The following is a 16,249-nucleotide window of genomic DNA, read 5'->3' as shown; positions in this document are numbered from 1 at the left end:
CCAGCACTTTTACTTCCTGCCTTGGCTTTAGCAGCTTTAAATACTCGCACAACTCATTTTCAGAGACATTAAATGGGGTGCTTTAGAGCACTGTTTTGTACTTTTGTAATTCTGTGAGTTGGATTATTAAGATATAACTATATAGTTATAGGTATTTACATTTTTCCTCCAAGGGTCATTGTGCCCTTTTTTGCATCCACGGCTGTTAAATTCCTGCCCCTATATGTTCAATATTGACTAAAACTGTAAAAGTAATTGTGCTTTTCAAACAATGTTGATTCATAGGTAATGAGCATAACAGTGTACATAAATCAGTACATGAATCTTAGTCTAAATAAAATATTCACTGCCTCCCTCAATAAGTACTACACATTAGTGCTTTAGACTACACAAAAGGTAGAGAAATCCTGATAGGTTACATTTTCACTGTATTCTGTATTGTGCATTGTACAGTTGCAATCAATATTATTCAATCCCCATTGCAAATCAGGTTTATTGTCAAAATTTACAGACTTTCAGCTGCTTGCAATGAACAAATCAAACAAAAGCAACTGAAATATAACACAAGGAATGCTTCAAGTTTTTCCCCAAACTCAAATGAAGATACAATTTATAATGATTTCTCCAGTTTCAAAACTATATGGCTGAAATGACGAAAAAGATGGACTTGACTGCTACAATTTCCCCTTGCACAAAACGCTGGAGCTTGCAGTGCATTCTGAAACCTGAACTGCGAGCTTGGAGATGCTAGCACGCACTTCCGGATTTTTCAGTGACATTGACTTTGATTACTTTTGACACGTGTTTTGTTATGGTTTAGGTCCTGTCTCCACCCCTGTATTGTTATTGGTTGTTCCCTTTCAAAGGGAATGTTGCGTTAGCTGAACGCTGTGGGAAGGGCCCTTGTGCGTGACCAGAATCTGAAGCTTGTGTAACATCATGCCTATTTATAGGCCTGCCATGATCAGGTGACGTAGCAATTAAGCGCAACATGCAATATATGAACGACACCTGTGAACCGCGCCGTCAGCCTTATTATCTTCAGTGATATTCATGCAAAAAAGAAGGTGAGTACGGCAGCCCGCCTCCCCCACAGACAGCCAGGGGAACTGGGCGGCCACAGTCATGGCCTGCTACTAGGTCTGATCTGAGAATGGTCATAAAGGCCAAGCAGACAAAGGAGGAGCGGTCCTGAGGGGACATGGGGGGACATATCAGGGGACATGAGGTTGTTAGGGCAGTTAGTCCCCAGTACTACTGTAGGGCCTCCCCTACTCCCCTAGCCAAGACTGTCCCAAGTTTGAAAATCAGATGCTTTCCCTCCAGTAGAATGTAGAAAAGTTAACATCACTAAAAGACCATCTGGCAGCATGGAAACTACTGCCAAATGTGTCTCCATGGGTTATGTCTACTGTAGAAAAGGGTTACTGGGTCCAGTTTATAGCTCGACCCCCCAGTTCAGAGGTGTGCTCACCACAGTAGTCAGCACAGAGCAGAGCCTGATGTTAGCACAGGAAATATGATCCCTCTTGAACAAAGGGGCCATTAAACATGTACCCCGTTATCGGAGGGAGGGAGGTTTTTACAGCCATTATTTCCTGGTCCGCAAAAAATAAGGGGAGTATGCTGCCAATTTGAGATTTTTGCGTCATCTGAACTGTATTCTTCGGACATACAGGTTCAAGATGCTGACACACAAACATATCATTCCACAGATTCAGTTTGAGGACTGGTTTGTGACGATAGATCTAAAATGTGCATATTTGCACATAAAATATTGCCCACTCACAAGAAGTTCCTGAGGTTTGCATTTGGAGGCAACACATATCAAGATCACGTTCTTCCCTTCGGGCTAGCTTTATTCCCTAATGCAACATGGAGCTGTCTTTGAAAGGGAATGTCTGGATTACGCACGTAACCCTGTTCCCTGAGACACCAAATTGGGGCTTTGTCAAAGTGGGGCATGCCTGTGAATTGTGTTTCATGATTTTTGATCTTGTTTCTTGTTTCTCGTTTTGTGCTTTGCCTGGCCTGTTTACTGCCTATTTTCAGATCGGTTGCCCCACTGCCTGTTTTTGATCATGCTTTTGATTCATGTTTTGGATTTGTCTGCCTGCCTCTCTTCAATAAAGCTCTTATCTGTACTTGCATCCATCCTAACCTCTATTACGTGACAGAATACTTTGCCCCAACATGGAGGCAACAAGACGACCGAGGAGATGTCATGCTAGGGAAACTAAGCAAACTGTCCCGGCTTTGGATTTGATCCAGTTTCCCCAGTGAACTGTCAGAGATCTCCCAGATCACTATGATGGGATTTTTGGCTACCCTCAATATTTTCTTTTTGACTATCAGTTCTATTTTCTAGCCTAGCAGACCCACAAGGTGGTCTCCCCTGCAGAGCTCCAACCGGAGGTGAATGTGGTGAACTTGGCCCCAGAGCTCCAGCCTGACACCCAAGAGCCAGACTCACCTGCAGAGCTCCAGCCAAAGATCAACATGATGACCTCATCTCCAGAGCTCCAACTTGACACGCACGAGGTGGTCCCACCTGCAGAGCTCCAGCCGGAGGTCAACGTGACGTGTTCAACTCCAGAGCTCTATTCTGAGACCAACGTGGTGACCTCATCCCTAGAGCTCCAACCTGAGACCCACAAGGCGGTCTCACCTGCCGAGCTCCAGCCAGAGGTCAGCGTGGTGACCTCATCCCTAGAGCTCCAACCTGAGACCCACAAGGCAGTCTCACCTGCCGAGCTTCAGCCAGAGGTCAAAGTGACAACCTCCACCCCAGAGCTCCAACCTGAGACCCACGAGGTGCTCTCACCTGCCGAGCTTCAGCCGGAGGTCAAGTGGCAACCTCGGCCCCAGTGCTCCAGCCTGAGACTGAAGAGGCTGTCTCATCTGCAGAGCTCCAGCCAGAAGTCAAAATGACGACCTCATCTTCAGAGCTCCCACCTCAGACCCACAAGGTGGTCTCACCTGCCAAGCTCCAGCTGGAGGTCAACGTGGCGAGCTCAACTCCAGAGCTCCAACCTGAGACCCATGAGGTGGTCTCACCTGCCGAGCTATAGCCAGAGGTCAACGCAGTGACCTCAACTCCAGAGCCTCAGACGGAGGTCAACATGGCAACCTTCCATGTGTCGAAGGCTGTCGAAGGCTGACGATGACGATGACCTCCCAAGCCATGTTCCTGACTGAGGTTGAATAGACATCTCCCAAGCCATGTTCCTACAGGAGGTAGAAGAGACAGCCTCCCAAGCCAAGTTCCTGTCTGAGGTGGACGAGACAGCCTCTCAAGCCATGTTCCTGTCTGAACAGTCGCTCTGTCTTCCTGTTCTGCTGAGGATAGTGCTCTGCCTTCCTGTTCCATCGAAGCTGATGATCCAGCTTCCCACAACTGGGCGCTGCCTAGAGACCCTTGCGAACCTGCCCCAGCCTCATGCCTGCTCCTCAGCTCCTTGAGGAGCCTGCTATCTGTGGGACAATGCCTGCCTTGGGACCTGAGGGACTGTGAAGATATTTTGCCCAGAGGGCCAGGACCTCCGGGGGAGGGAGTGTTTTCTGGTGCTCCAGGAGTAGCATCTTTGGGGGGGTTTCATCAAGATTTCCCCTCTCGCAAAGTGCTGGAGCTCTCAGTGCGCTCTGAAACCCAAAGCGCGAGCTTGAATCATGAACACACACATCCAGGTTTCTCAGTGACATTGACTTTGTTTACTTTTGACGTGTGTTTTGTTATGGTTTATATGGTTATGGTTATGTCTCCACACTGTATTGTTATTGGTTGTTCCCCCTTATGTGGCATCATTGTACTCAGTTGTTTTGTGTTTCACCCTTGATTACATTTAGTATTTAAACCCCTTGTGTCTCTTTGTTTATCGTGAAGTATTGAGTGTTGCCACCGTACCAAACCTTTGCACATTGTTCCTCATGTTTCACTTCATGGATTTTGATCTTGTTTCTTGTTTCTCTTTTCATGGTTTGCCTTGCCTGCCCCTGTTTGCAGACCAGCCTGTTTTTGACCATGCTTTTGATTCACATTTTGGATTTGTCTGCCTGCCTCTCTTCAATAAAGCTCCTATCTGCACTTGCATCCATTCTAACCTCCATCATGTGACATACCTAAAAGAATAATACCTAAAAGATATATTTAAAAATGCTGCCATACTGTGTCTAACTCCATCACAGTCTCTTCCTGTTTTGTTTAAAACTCCACTTGTAGACTTTGTAGATTTTTGTCAGTGTTTTTTTTTTTGTCACTCAGATATTCAGATCACCAGAGTCATTGGCTGCATCTGAATATCTGTTGGGATGAAGCAAATAACAGCTTTATCTTTGCCTTTCCTCCATCACCCTACAGCCTCTGGGTTTGTTCAATCGAAAGAAGACTTGGCGCACGTGGTTTATCACTGAGCGTATGAAGGCCTGGAGAGTCTAAATGAACACATTGACACTCAGAGCAGTTCAGAGAGACTTCTGCTTTATTGTAGAATAACAGAGATTTATATACAGAGGTACAGATAGCCCGGCGTAGATGTACTGCTGTGTGGAAATAATATGGGAACTGTCTGCCATGTACGTGAAAAACATCTTAGGCCAGATGAGGAAGTGCAGCAGGTTTTGACCATATATGGTAAATGTTCGCTAGCAGAAAATAGGAAGTTCCTATGATGACATGTTTACTGGCACGTGCACATCAGAGAGGTCTGGAATGTTCATGAGACAGAAATCAAAACTATAATCAAAATATACTTATACATATCTAAGGGAATAAAGAATTTCCCACAATATCCCTACTACCCTGCTACACAGTATGCCAAAGGAGTGGAAGCATGCTTCAAGCAGCATGCTTTTTGCACCTATTATTTACATTCAATTAAATTATAGTCGATTGACATATTGAAAGCTTAAAAGTAAGCTTTCTGATTCCAGTATAAACTATTTTTGTGTGTATTCTAATATCAGGCCTCATACTCAGGTACCAGTTCCTTTGACTGCTGGCTACACTGCTTGAGCATGCATATTGCTGAACACATTCACAGCTAGTGACTACAAATAAAGCTACTAACAATCAGCCCTAGTGCACAGCTTTTTAGAAGAATGACAACAATGTTGGACTGCACGCAGAGAAAAAACTGGTTGTTACCTTGCCCTAATGGTCTTCTGTTATGCTTTGTGCAGAGTTTTCTAAGAAAGGTTTTTCTCTAGCCTGATGCTAAAGCTGTTTTTCTGGCCTATATCAGCATGTAATAGCCACAGTCCCATTTTGGTGGCCCTGAAGGGCAAGGCATCTAAAAAAAAAAAAAAAAAAAAAAAAAAATTGGAAATAATTTTAAATAAGAGCCAACTTTAGATAAAGAGGCAACTTTAAATAAAAAGAGTGAGCTTAAAAAAGGTTATGTTACCCAGAGATATTGTTGTGAATCACAGTAGGCACCTGTTTTGAAGACTTAATTTCTTTATTGAAAACAGTCATAAGAAAAACGAATAAAGAAAGGGGCTATCCTACAACTGCTGAACACGGTCTCAAAAGTGTGTCCCTTCCCTGGTGAAATATGAATCACCCCTCTAGGGCAGGTGATTGAGTCTCATGGCTTCTCATATCATTGCTATGCTGATGACACCCAGCTCTATTTGTCTGTCGAACCTGATAATCCATCTGTCTCTGCACGAATATCTGCTTACTTATCTGATATCTTGGACTGGATGAGGGAACACCACCTTAAGCTCAACCTGGCAAAATCTGAGCTTTGTGTTATCCCAGCCTGCCCCTCAATCAACTACAACCTCACTGTACAGCTTGGATTAACCACACTCAAGCCAATCAGGACAGCCAGGAACCTTGGGGTGATTTTTGATGACGGATTGACCTTTACAGGCTGCATATCAACAACGGCACTGTCCTTTAGGTTCATTCTGTACAACATCAAGAAAATCAGACCCTATCTCACCGAACAGACTACAAGATGAAGAGGGGTGTGACATGGGTCCTTTAGGGCTGGTTGAAGATGACACATGCTGCTGCATTCTGAATCATTTGAAGAGGTTTGATAGAGCTGGCTGGGAGGCCTGAAAGTAGTGTATTGCAGTAGTCCAGTTTTGAAATAACAAGAGCCTGGACAAGAAGCTGTGTAGCCTAATCAGTGAGATAGGGTCTGATTTTCATGCTGTTATACAGAATGAACCTACAGGACTATGTAGTTGTTGAAATGTGATCTGTAAAGTTCACGTGGTCATCGAACGTCACCCCATGGTTTCTGGCTGTACTGGTTGGTTTGAGTGTGGTTGAGTCTAACTGTACAGTAAAATTTTAAATAAAAAAGGAAACTTCAAATAAATAGAGGCAAAGTCTCTCAGCTGTCTTTACCATATTTTGCAGGGCCTTACGATTGGTGGCAGTGCAGTTGGCAAACCAGACAGTAATGCAGCCACTCTGGATAATCACAATAATGCAATGGTAGAAATTTGTGAGGCTGTTACAGGGCAGACCAAGTTTCTTGAGCCTCCTTAGAAAGTGAAGTCTCCAGCAGGCAGACCTTGCAAGCTTGTTAGAGTGCAGTGTCCAAGTAAGGTTGTCAGTAATGTGTACACCTAGGAACTTGAAGGTGGTGACTCTATCCATAACAGCACTATCGATGTATAAAGAAGCATGGTCTCCCTGCTGCATCTTAAAAATCCAGTTATCTCTTTAGTTTTACTGACATTGAGACAGAGGTTATTGACAGCACTCTGAGCTCATCCCTGTTGGCTGTCTCCTCACCTTTGATGATGAGGCCTAGGATAGTAGTGTCATCAACAAATTGCAGGATGGTGTTTGAACTGTGCATGGTGACACAGTCATGCATGAAAAGGGAGTACAGAAGGGGGACTGAGCACACATCCTTATGGGGTTCCTGTGTTCAGAGTCAGCAAGGAGGACATGTTGACAATCAGCACTTCCGGGGCATGCCAGCCTGAAAGTCCAGTATCCAATTGCACAGGTGGGTGTCCAGGCCTAAAGCATTAGGCTTGGTGATGAATTTAGTGGGCATGTTTGTATTGAGTGCTGAACTATAATCAATGAACAGCACTCTGACATAGGTGTTCTTTTTCATAGGTGTCCAATTGCATGAGAGCAGTGTACATAATTAAAGCAATTGCATCATCCATAAATCTGTTTGACCAGTATGCCAATTTTAGAGAATCGCATGTGGCAGGAAGTACTGAACATATGTGAGTTTTGACTAATCACTCAAAGCACTTCATGAAGGTTGATGTCTGTGCAACATTGTAGCATGTGACTGTTGTCTTTTTAGATACTGAAACAATGGGGGACATTGTAAAGCAAGTGAGAAACTGTAGGGCTCAGGGAAAAGTTAAAGATGTCTGTAAAAACATCTGCCATCTGGAAGATGCATTCTTTGATGCCATGGCCAAGGGTTGACAATTTTGAAGCCCTTGATCACATCTGGATGTTGCCACAATCTAGTATTGCCAAGAGTTAAGTGAAACTTGCTCATGGACTTTCCTCTCCTCAGACCCAGGCATCGACTTCACTGACTTGAAGCTTATGAGGGCTCATCTGATCAGCAACTACAGGCCCTTTAGGATTCACCTGTGTCCAGGGAACAATGTTGTTGTAATATTCAAGTCATCCATAAAGGCCCTGATTGGTGGTCAATTAATGCCAGAATTGATTTGTGAGCCTCTACACTGCATGTCAGCAGATTTAGCTTATTTATAGTAAGGACAATATTTCTTACCTTCCCTGGGAACCACTTGTTCCTGGGGCTGAACTGGCTCTGGTCATCTTGATCACCTCCTGGACCTCCTTCCAAACAGGCTACTTTATGAAAAACTCATAAAGACAGGTGGGTTTATCAGGGCAGTTCACAGACCTCCCTGTTTGCATCATCAAAGGAGATTCTTACGTGGTGGTCAATCTCCTCTCAGTTGAGTTGAAGCTGTGCTTCTGGCCTAGCAGCTGCATCATACTTCCAAAAGGATTCCATAGAAATGCAGTTCACTTCCTGCCTCTCTACTTCCTCTGTCTTTGATGCCACTTTGCCCTTCTCAAGATCATCAGCCTTTTCTGGTGGAAACTGCACAGTTCAAAGTGAGCTATCCTTTACTCCCCACCTGCCACTTTGAACCAGCTTATCAGGTTGTTCAGCTCCTGCCTTAGCTGATAGAACTTAGTTTCTCTGTTGTTCATGGTGTAGATGGCCTGCCCTGTTGTCTTCTCCTCCAAGTAAAAACTCTCAGCTGCTGAGCAGATGATGATGGTGGTCATTGCTTGAAAATACCTGTCCACTTCAACCTTGGCAATTGTTTCCAGGACTGCATAAGCCTTTTTGTCAAAATTTACACCTGTGCTCTGTGACACCTGCCCCCTCTGGTGGATCTTCAGACCATCCAGGTCCTTACACAGTTTGCTGGAGATGCATTACATACGTCAAAGTTCTGTTGCCAAGTGTCTATGTAATCCAGAGTTCTATCTCACCCCCACACTCCTGCTTAGGTACCCCATTGGTATCCCTTTGTGTCAGTTTGTAGCACATTGTGTGTTCCTTTCTGTCCTGTTGCTTACCCTACCTGCCCCAGTTGCTGTCTCTCCATGCTGTCTGCTGATAGTCAACAAGTCTATTCCTGATTTTGAATAAGCATCTTTCAATGCACCCGGACACACGATTGTAACCCTAACCCTTTAAAGACTTGTTCTTCACAAATTATACTGTTCACTTTTTTCTGTGAAAAATTATAGTAGATATGACAAAAGTACACATCCGGTAGGGACTTGGCTATTAATTTTTAAAATGATCTAGACTGTAGGATGTTTCAGCAGAATAAGGTGGATTTTTTTTTCTTGTCTGTATAAATAGAGCTTGCACATATGATTGTGAATAGACTGGCATCCCATCCCAGGAACATCTCTGGAACCACTGTGACCTGACCAGGATAAAGAGGTTTCTAAAGATGAATGAACAAAGCACCATCATTAAACTATGGCAGTATCATGAAGGAACGTGTAATAAACATATCATACTATACCAGTTTAAACCATATTGGTTTATATCATATCATTGTTACCATTAATGATCACAGTCAAATCATGGTAACATTATAACTATGTGACATAAAATATTAAATATGGAAAGTGAGAAGCCACCAGAGCCAAAATATGTGGACATGTTTGGGAAGCCAATTGGATTATGTCATTGCTATACACTGCTTCAAACAAAAGCACTGATGCTACATTTCTGCATTGTAACAATTTGAAGCAGCACTACTCAATACTTTGTTCTCATTTGCAACTAATCTGTATTGTTAAATTTTATACAAAGTGGGCATTAGTGAAAAAAGACTAGGCAGACACCATACAACGTGAACCTAACCACTTAAGTTCTGAACAAAAACACATAACATTCATGGTACAGACTAGCCAAAAAGCAACGGAAGTGGAAAACAGGAGAGGGTCCACAGGTTATAGGGAAGATGAAGTCTAGGTGCAAGATAAGAAATAGTCCTCTCTGAAAACACCCAGCAGCCAGAAGGACAATGTTGACTTAAATGATAAGCTGTATATGGTAATTCCCTTGTACAAGGCCAAAGAAACTTTGTAAGGCACAGAGACAGATGCATGATATTTATAATGCTGTAGTGTATTATGGAAAATACTGAGCAAATGTATATTACTCTGTGTTAGAGAACCCCCTAGTGGATGACAGAGTAAAGGGGAGGGAGTGGGGGGCAATGCTCTCAGCATATTTCTGTCAGGTCACTTGTAAGAGGCACACGCTGCCAATGGGCTGCACTGTAGATAACAGTTAATCAGTGTATGTTAACCAAGTAATACAACTTGCATGTTGAACAGGCCAATAATGCATGTTGAACAGGCCAATCATGTTAGAACATGAAGAGGAGGATTGCAATATCTGAACCATTTTGGCACAAAAAAAATTAAATCCTTGGCATAAGGAAGCAGTTATCACAATTTAAGTCTCTGGAATACTTTAATTTAATGAGCTTGGGTTTCTGCAGGGTTCCTTTGTTTTCCCTTGGAAACACCTTCATTTTGTTACAATTAACCTCATCCCTATCACCCATTACACATCTCTTGTGCTCATAAGCTAAACATTTAGCTATTTTAAAGTTATTTCCACATATTACAAATCAAAATGCTGGATTTGTCGGATAAAAGTTTAATATTAGTTGCTACATCACAGAAATGTCAATAACAAAAATGCTGAAAGTACAGAACTAAACTTTATGAAATTAAAATAAAATAATTTTTGTTTTTCATGAATAAAATGTTCACTGTGTCTTGTATACAGGTATTTTTCTGTTGTTAATTTAAAAGTTACACTAAGTATTTACTGCATTTTTGTCCTATATTGCATTGTATTGTATCTGTTATATTTACTGTATGTGACATTGTATGTGACACATACTGTTGAATCTTACTGTATATGACTCTAATTGTTGGTTGAGATATAGTCAGCATGTGTTCTGTCCAGTAGTTACCTAGCTGTACACACACACACACGCATGCACACACACACGCAAACACACGTACACACATGCACACACACAGTAATGTATATTCTGATGTATAAACCCTAGTGTGGGTTCCAAGGTTGTGTATATTTAATGATGATTTAAAATGAAACATAGTTGGAAGAAAAAAATCATCTCTGAAAAATATCTGCTTCCCATGGAGACCTTTACAAATGCACCTGCTGTGCTAATCAGTAACATTAAATTACTCACAGGTATTGAATTCTAATAGTCCTAATAGTCCTAGTTTCAGTCTCTGTGTGTTCTCCATTATAATAGAACAGATCTATTCAGAACTCAGATTCAGATTGCATTATCCCCATTTGTCTGGTTCTTACTATGTCATGTCATATCATAAAATTCTTGTATAACTTTGTATAAGTGCCAACTGACACTCTGGAAGAGACTGAAGGTTGTAAAACTCAATCAATTAAATGCTTTATTGATAAAAGCAGAGCATTTGTCCCAAATGTTGGACTTCACATCTAGAATGATTAATAGGATTTTTGCCATTTCTGGAAACATTTTAAAATCTAAATAAAGTCTAAATAGTCTACTTACCTTCAAGTTCTTCTGGTGTAGTGTGTGATAAATAGCCCCTTATATTTCAAGCTTTATATTTCAAGTTATTCATCCCAGTGCATCATTTTAAGGAACTATTATGGATTATTGAAGTAAATACAGTGAATTATTAAGTATATAGTAACAAGAGTGAGAAATCCAGCATGACAAACACAGTTTTTGCTTGATTTTTTTTTTAGTTCAAGTGATGTGCTTGTGGTTGTTTTGCCACATGCTTTTGTATCTGCTCCTATCTTATAGTTGATTGGTTCCCCAAATGTGTGCACCTTTCCCAAGTTCAGTCCTGTATTAATTTGGTTGTGGATGCCCTGTTGTCTCTTGTCCTCCTCGTTTAACTGTCTCTCTTGTTTTCATTTTTGATTATAGATATTTTTTGATTGATATTCCATGACTGTTCATTGATTTCCGCGTAGGAGCAAGACTATGATTTTTTTTTTTTTTTTAAAGTGCTAAGTATACCCATTTGTGTCCTGCTTATCACTTACACGTTACACATGCATCACTGTGAAAAAACTGTGAGAAAATGTCTCAAATGTCTTTTTACATAAGTAGGTATCATTAGCTAGCTAATAAATAGTCAGTGGTGTTCTCTTTTCTAGCGACTTAACTTGGTGACACATTGTCATTTACACTCTTCCAGATGGTATGGGTGTTTAGTTTTCTTGAATATACTTCCTTGTAATACTGACTAGTGTCTAATATTCACACTCCATATCCTCTTCTCTGTTTTTTTCACTCTCATCTTTCACTATTGACTGATTGCTCAGCCTGGGCTGGTGTGCACTTCTTATACGTTGAATTGTCGGTTGTGTGTAATACATTCAGACTTAATTAAACATGAATGCTACTGTCAAGAGTCTTTTTGTATTAGGGTCAATAGACTTCCACAGTTCTAGTACTCTTAGAGTGCCAGTACCATTACTAGTGTCTTATTAACAGAAATGACTTCGTCAAATTTCCCTCAAAGCTGGGGTTGATAAGAACAGAGAAAAATCACAGAGAGGTTGTTGAAAAACATCCTAGTCAGCAGTGAAGGGTTGATACCTGAAATATAATTTGATCCAGTTTGTGTGTGTGGACTCCCACCACAACTGGTCACTGTTTATTTGAAGGGAGTAGTATGTAATGATTTGATTATGCAAAATGAAGACTTGATAACAACATTTAAGTAAATGTGTGACACAGTTTAATATTTTAGCAAGCAATGCTCAAGTAAACCAGGCAAGGTTGAACCAGATGGACAAAAACCTGGGGGGTCTGCAGCACAAAATTTGTGGTGTTTTTGTGAGTATTACTACAGGGCTACCTGTTCAAAAGGGTGGGGCATGAGACACAGGAGGCAGCGGATGGAGAGAGAAGAGCTTTTTCTTGTTTTTGTTGTTGTCATTCTTCTTATTATTATTATTATTATCGTTATTATTATTATTATTATTATTATTATTATTATAATTATTATTATTATTATTATTATTATTATTATTATTATTAATCAGTGCTTTTTGGCACTATGCCTTTCTGCACTCTCATGCACACACACCAAACAAAATAAAATATTACTTATAGAGTCCCAGTGCAAAGCTCTATTTCAGCTCAGCCTCGGTTGGGTCAGGACATATATGATTAGCTCCATCTTGGTCTCAGGCATCTGGCAGCCTACTGAGAAGAAAAAGAAGCACATAAATAGGCTACCATAAACCACAAACAGGTGTAGACCATCATTCATTATCCACTCATTCTCCATGACTGCTCCCGTTCATAGCCAGTGCTAGACCACATCCCGAATGCCACACCATCATAATCAGGGGTCTCGTTTATCAAACAGTGCATAGAGCAAGTTCTAAATTTGTGTGTAAGAACTGCCGGTACACACAAGAAAATTGATCACGTGTTTATACACAGCTGTATGCAGTGTACGTTGATAAATCCCATACATTCTGAATTGATGTGCTTGTGCATGGCCACAATTGTCTGCATAAAGAAACACTCCCAATTTGTCATATATGGTAAACAACATTATATATAATAAACACTGATAAGTAGAGATACTGTTGCACAAAATAGAGCAACCTGAAATGGTTTCTTTTGTACTTTTACAAGCAGTTTGACTAATAAACAAAAACAGGGGGTTTTTTTTGTTTTTTTTTAATGATTTTGAGATTTTACGAGTACATTTGTGCATTCTGTTGACCCAGTTACATTTAGAAAACCTCTGATGACAAATTTGCACCCTGTCCAGGGTGTACCCCGACTTGTGCGCAATGCTCCCTGGGATAGGCTCCAGGTTTCCCTGTGACCCTGAAGGAAGGATAAGCGGTATAGAAGATGGATGGATGGATGACAAATTTGTAGTTTTTGCTGTATTGTCCTTGCTTTGGAAATGCAATTTATTTGTTAGCATTATAAATGCATATAAGATATTATTTGACTCATAGTTAGCAAATTTCGCTTTGAAGTGGATCTGTCACCAGAAACTCTGGAATAGAGATAAACAAAAAGTGCACTGGAAAAACGAAGTCTACTGATGATCCCCTCATCACTCTCAGCACAGTTTTTCTTATGCTCCTTAAAAACACATTTATCCCTCTACAAAGCTTCATGAACCAAATTTTCACACAATGAATCATCCTAATCAATATTTTAAAGTGCCTTTTAGACAATTCTACTTTACACTTCATCTGTCACCCTGTTGTGGTTAAAAAAAAAAAAAAAAAAAAAAAAAAAAAAAAGAGTAATTACTCTCTCAATTATACTGAAAATTATGATTCATCTGTGGGATGAGTGCTCCTCATAATCAGTTAACTCGCTATTACACTTTTTTTCTTACGTATGCATGGTCAGGAGTGTGAGTAAATATATGTACATCCTCACGCCAAAGAAAAAACTTGATAAATGACATGCTATGCATAGAAATGTGCATATGCACATTACACACAAAAATATGTGTACACACAGATACCCCAGGTTGCTTATTAAAAAATGCTAACCATGCACATCCTCTTAAAGCCAAACATCACTACTTATTTCCACTACTTGTACAGTGGAAATTGAAGGCTGACCCATATTTTGATCTATACCGAAATTCCAGAATTGATTCCTCTCCTTTTACGTCATTTAACATTAACATTCCTTTTATAGCCCAGGACGGCTGCACAAAAGATTGTCTGCCAGAAAGTAAATTAAAATTGTGCCAAATAGGAGTATGAGTGTCCCATATAGTTTTAGATGAAAAACAGGCTTCTATCGTTTTAAATATTTGGAGAGTGTAGGAAAGTATAGGACCATAATATAATGAGCACTTTCTGTGTGAAAAGCCTGAAAATAAAACATCTTGCAAACGAATTGGTGAATTATGCTCTTTTTCTATTTATTTCCATGAAGTGCAAGGATCAAACCATTTCTTGACTGAGAGCAGGATAAAGGACCAATGATACCATTTAAAATTAGGGCAGCCCAATCCACCTTTTATTTCACTTCTTTGAAGTGTAGACCACTTAATGTGGGGACACTTTCTATTCCAAATATATTTTATCAATAAAGAATCTAGCTTTTTCCTATAAAGTACTGGTAGGGGGAGAGGAAGCATAGAGCTAATAAAATTAATGCGGGGCAGAATATTCATTTTTATTGTTGATATTCTGGTAGATGGTGATGAAAGCAGACACATCCATTTTTGAATATCTGACTGAACTTTTCCATAAATTGACATATAATTAACTATTTAAATTAGGGGTAAAGTGGGTCTCAGCTCCATCCCTAAGTATTTGACTTGTGTTGATATCTGAATATTATTTTGAATACAGAAATTAAAACCATCTGAATTGAGAGGCATCAAAATAGTTTTAGAATTATTCATTTTAAATCCAGATAGTGTTCCAAATTCATCTATGATTCAGAGGGCATTAGGAAGTGAGCATTGTAGATCAGATAACTATAATAAAGTATCATCTCCATATAAAGAGATAGAATGGATTGATGAGCTTAACTGAATCGGGGTAATAACTTTACACTGTATGACGAACTGCACCAGGAGTTTTATTGATCAGTCGAACATGAGGGGGGAAAGCGGGCACCCCTGTCTCGTGCCTCTGCAAATATTAAAAGTGTCCGAAATGAGTCCACCGGTATCTACCCTGGCCACGGGGTTGGTGTATAGAGTCTGTATCATTCTAATAAACCAAAATTTGACTTTTTCAACATATACCATAAATAGTTCCATTCCAGCCAATCAAAGGCTATTTTTGGCATCAATAAATATGAGGTCACTGGGTGTTTCTAATTTCCTGGATTCAGCAATGATATTTAACACTCGACGAACACTGTCTGAAGCCAAACGTCCCGTAATAAATCCTGATTTATCTGGGTCAATTAATTTATGTATCACTGACTGTAGACGTCTGGCAATAACTTTAACATAAATTTTTACATCGTCATTAATCAAGGACATGGGCCTGTAATTAGATCAGTCTGAATGATCTTTGCCAGGTTTAGGTAAAACCATAAGTTTGAGCTGTATTGAGATCTTTTGTGAAAACGGCCTTTGAATATGGCCTCATTTATAGTGTGTAACCAAATGTGGCCTAGTAGATCCAAAGCGCCGGGTTTAAATCTATTGGGAGGCCATTGATTCCTGGGGACTTTCCTTTATGTGAACATAACACTCCATTATGTAGTTCTTTTAAGGTAATTTCAGAGTCAAGGCTGTCATCTTCCTCCTTTGAAAGTATGCTTCAAGTTCAACTGATCAAAAAACCTTTTAAACTGGTCAGTACTGGGTTGCATTTCTGAAGTATATAATTTTTTAGAAAATGACATAAATGTTTTGTTGATGTCTGTGGGATGTGAGACCTTTTTTTTTTTTTTACTTTTTATTGCCTGGATGTTAAAATGTCGCTCAGGTTTTTCAAAGTAAGTGCAAGGAGTCAGCTTGGTCTGGTTCCATCTATGTAATATATTCTACTTTTCTTCGAAGCAGCTCATTAAGTATAGCCTTTTCAACATTGCATTTCTGTTGTGTATCATTGGAAAATTGATACCCTAGTTCCCTTTATAATGCCCCACATCTTCTCTCTAATACTGATAATTGTTTAAGATAATTCTTCTTATAATAATTCTAAGTCTAGCAGAAAAGATGATA

The sequence above is a fragment of the Ictalurus punctatus genome, chromosome 23 (genome assembly GCF_001660625.3).
Source record: "Ictalurus punctatus breed USDA103 chromosome 23, Coco_2.0, whole genome shotgun sequence".
Lineage (NCBI taxonomy): Eukaryota > Metazoa > Chordata > Actinopteri > Siluriformes > Ictaluridae > Ictalurus > Ictalurus punctatus.
This window is presented reverse-complemented; position numbering follows the sequence as displayed.